The sequence below is a fragment of the Daktulosphaira vitifoliae genome, unplaced genomic scaffold (assembly GCF_025091365.1).
Source record: "Daktulosphaira vitifoliae isolate Bord-2020 unplaced genomic scaffold, ASM2509136v1 Scaffold_1, whole genome shotgun sequence".
Classification (NCBI taxonomy): domain Eukaryota; kingdom Metazoa; phylum Arthropoda; class Insecta; order Hemiptera; family Phylloxeridae; genus Daktulosphaira; species Daktulosphaira vitifoliae.
The window spans coordinates 3,745,285-3,749,818 of NW_026099572.1; the positions used below are offsets into that span (position 1 = coordinate 3,745,285).

Below are 4,534 nucleotides of genomic sequence, written 5' to 3' on the forward strand. Positions count from 1 at the left end.
CTATACCAATATTGTAATGTCCCCTCAATGAACGTGTTTAAAGTTGGCACCACCACCACCCAGCGTCACGATCACCGGCCACTACACAACTGCCGCTACAACATTTTTTTTTCTCACCTATACCGTCGAGGCAACAACTCGTGTTTTCTTTATATAATTATATTTTGAAAACCACGTTTTTTTTTTTTGTATTTTTTTTGTCCTCCGTTTTTTTTATCAAAATAAAACGTCGAGTGGATCTGCTGTCAACCAAGTGGTGTCGTTGTGTTTTTGTCCTCCGTTTTTTTAAATAAAACGTCGAGTTGATCTGCCGTCTACTTTGGAGTCAACCAGGCTGTATTTTTTTTGTCCTCCGTTTTTTTTTTATTAAAATAAATGTCGAGATGATGATGATGGTGATGTGAGGCGCAGCTATGGCCGGTGGTGGGCCGTCACCCTTCAATCAACAATCAAGTACAACCTGAAACCCCCCTTTTCAAACCCATTATTACTGTTATATAGAGCACCTCTTTTTCTTTTTTTTTTGTTTTTTTTTTCTCTTCCTCATGACTATACATTTAAAATTATATATATGCTAAAAATATTCAATAATTAAAAAGAAAAGATGTTATTATGTTATACATGGCCTTTCTCTTTTCTTAATATTTGTTTTTCTCAAAACCTAGTAGCTCCGTCGACAAGTACTATCTTGTTTGGCGCGGCTACTAGGTCACTGTCCAGTGTTCCCCCTGGGCAGTGGGTAATTAGTAGGCCCTCTGTTTGGCTGAAACCTTACAAATGAACAGTGGTCGTAGTGACTTAAAATAAGTGGAGGGGTACATTCTATTCTTGTTTTCTCCTATGAGACTTTACCACTGTTAAAAACACATAAATTGATAAGCTTAATACACATTGTACAATATTAAGAGGAATGTATTATTTTGAACAATATAAGTGAAGGGATTAAAAATTGTATATGGATGTCCTCCCTCTATATCCATCTCCCACTTCGACCACTTTATATGAGAATTTTGAAAATATTAATTTTAAGTTATTCGTATTATAAAAATGGCTTAAGTGCTGAAAATTGAGAGATTTACGTTTATTTTAAAGTAAAAAGAAACCTCTTTAATTATTACTTTTTCTTTATCTTAGAAAGAATAAAAGAGCATCACAACAATATAAGAAAATTTAATGATTACAATTAACAAAAATATTGTTAAAAATGTAAAAAATTTCCTCCCCGGCGGGGAATCGAACCCCGGTCTCCCGCGTGACAGGCGGGGATACTCACCACTATACTACCGAGGATTGGTTCAAAATAAGATCATGGTACATTATTTAATAAACATATGAAATAATTTCTATAAAATCAAAAAAATATCTCACAAAAAGTAAATATCACCATATTTACTTATAATACCATACACATACGAATTAAAAATTATAGTCTATAAAAAACAATTTTATTACATAAATTATTACTTTGATTATTGCTCAGGCGCAGAAACAAAACTTATGAAGTCTGCTTCAATAGGCGAAATCTTCGAAACAAGTTTTTTTTTTTGAGTTATTAGTTTCTCGATGTACAATAGTTTTGCCTTTCAAAGTTAGGATGTATTGCCTTTAATAATTTTTGAATAAATGATAGTAAATATTTTTAACAAGTAATCAAACCATAGGACGTACAATATATAGAGTGTTCAAAATCTGGTAAGACATTTATTTTCACAAAAACTATTGAGAATTTTTAATTTATTATGATAGAGAATAATAAAAATTGGATGTTATGACTAAATAAATATAATATTAGGAATTTTCACTATACCAATATAATAACTATATGGGTTACTCTGTCTATTAAAATTATGATTTGATCCAAAAGTAAGTATAATAAACTAATCATAAAAGGAAAGCTCTAATAAATCATTATTCTTTGCCGTTTTACAATTTTTTAGATTAAAAATATTTGCAATGCAATGTATTATAAACCATTTTCAATATTTATTTTTTACTTTGTTGTTTGCTAATATTATAACTATTTTGTGTAGTCGATTAAATTAATTATTGGCTTAGTATTAAGTTTATTTATTTTTTTGTATCGTGTATAGCATTAACTAATATATATATTATTCTAATCATTGTAATAATAATAATAATGTACATTGATGATGATAAAACTTAAGTGAGTTTTATCGTAACTCAAAATAAACTGGTAAAGGGGGGGGGACACCTGTGTGAGTGAGTCGACTAAAAGAAAAGAGTTACTTTATTTTTGCGTGTTGTTCGAGGGTTATAAAATGACATAAATTTAGATTCATATTGACTTTTAAAATCTTACCTGATAATTTTCCCGTTTCTTACAATATCTTTATTAATAATATTAATCAATAATTAAAACAATTAAATTCAATTTGCAATTTTAACATTTGAGAAATTCGACAATGATGATTATGAATTGTACGTGATGATGTTGAGAGTGCGATAGGAGCAGGACCTTGAGTATCTGGAGACAGACTCTTTCAAGCCCTCGGGACTGACTCTCTTTTATAATATTTTGTATCCCCGAATAATCACCATTGTCTTATTCTTGCAATGTTATTATTTTATTGACAAGTAATCATAAAATATATAAGTAGGGTAATATAGAGAGAGCTGGACCCCCCCCCCGCATCANGCCTGAAGAAAAGTACGCTGGACCCCCCCCCCGCATCACCAACTCACAATCCATGCGTTGGTGGAAGTGTATTGGGAGGGATTAAATCCAACGTTAACTAAACTTTGTAATGGGAGGGGGAACGACGAAACCTTATGTAAACTCACCAAATGGTGGGAGGGGGAGGATGAAACCCAACGTTTTCTAAGAATTTTATTATTGACTAGCAGACGCGTATGTAAGCATATATCCAACATCTAAGGTATCATAATATTATATCGCAACTAATATTTATATTATTATAAAAGCAATTACTATGCCAGGAATTTATATAGAGAAGTTTTTGAAATTGATTATTATTTATTTGTAGTGAAATTCTAAGAATAGTTACTAAAGTTAAATCTATGATTGTAGTTTAAAAACTAAAATAAATTCAGACATAAGGTAAAATTAAATATTATATATAATGTTTAAAATAATACAATTAACTCAATGTATACTAATTTATTTTTTATATTGTGTTAATAATAAATATATTTATCAAATAAGTTATTTAACTTGACATCGTATTGTAATAAATATAATGTACATTTATAGCAATAAAATTTATGTCAGTTATTATACTCAATTGGTGGTTTTAATTTAATATTTTGCCTCTAACTTCTTTTGGGTGGGAGGTATAAAGTAATATGTTAATATAATTTTTTGATAAAAGTTTTTAAAGACTTACCCATAAAATAGAGTTATAGCAGTAGGGTAAAATAGAGAAAGCTGGGATCCCTGCCTCAGCTACTCACCCACCAACTAGAAAGGTAGGGAAGAGGTGTGGTCAAATGAGATGATGGTGTTTGTGGGAATCACCCCAAAAAATACCTCCTCGTTTCTTATCACACAAAAATTGGAATCAACTCACTCCACTTATTCGTAAAATAGTTATAGTTATAGAATAGCATGTTTATAGCAGATATTTTATAACTACAGTCAATTAATTCTAAATAAGTTTTTAATTTGAAAGACTAATACAAATAAAGCCAAATGTTATTATGATGTTTAATTTATATTTTATTTTAATTTTGATATTTACCTATTACAGGTTTTTAGTCAATAAAAAAAATATCCAACACAATGGGGTCGCGGCACAGTGGGGACGTAATTGGGTTCAGTATAGATGATATTTTACAGTGATTAAAACACTATAATAAAGAACGCTTCGATGAAAATCTGCAAATAATGTTTAATTTTAAAAAAACCCAGCACAGGGGGGTGGCGGCACAGTGGTGACGTGGCATAGTTGGATCAAGTATAATGATATCTGACAGTGATTAAAATCACTATCAAAAATAAACGCTTCGATGCAAATCTTTAGATAGTGTTTAATTTTAAAAAAATTGGTGTTTTATTCCAAAAGCTACTTGATCTGCTGGTTCCTTATTAATATCTCGATTAAGATAAAGTATGTCGAATGAAAAAGGGTTTATTAAAAAATATTATTTCTCATAAAAAAATTGTGTGGATCCATAAACTTTTCAATAAGTTATAGCATTATAAAGTTAAATATAATATAAATAATAAAATCGAGAATTTTCACACGAAAATAGCATTCGGTAGCCATTTTCGCCGTGAAGACAAGTCCAGAGGTCAAATTTTTTTTTTTCAAATTAAAGTATATTACATTAGCTTTAATTTAAGATATATATAAAAGTGTCAGACCTTCCGGAACATTTTCAAAATTTATGTTGAAAAAGTAAATTTGTTGTGAAAAAGTTGTCATTTTAAATTCCTCCCTGTGGGCAGGTTAAGTGTCAGATTTACAAAAAAAATACACCAAATGATAAGTAAAGACATCAAACATCTATATAAAAAAAAATTATATTGATATGTTCATTTTTGAAAAAGTTA

At 29.7% G+C, this 4,534-nt stretch overlaps 1 non-coding gene across 1 annotated transcript; it reads right to left on the reverse strand.

Moving 5' to 3' along the window:
• Positions 1 to 1,218: 1,218 nt before the first annotated feature.
• On the reverse strand, positions 1,219 to 1,290 carry Trnad-guc (transfer RNA aspartic acid (anticodon GUC)). The gene has a single exon. It is a non-coding gene; the product is annotated as a tRNA-Asp (tRNA).
• Positions 1,291 to 4,534: the final 3,244 nt, after the last annotated feature.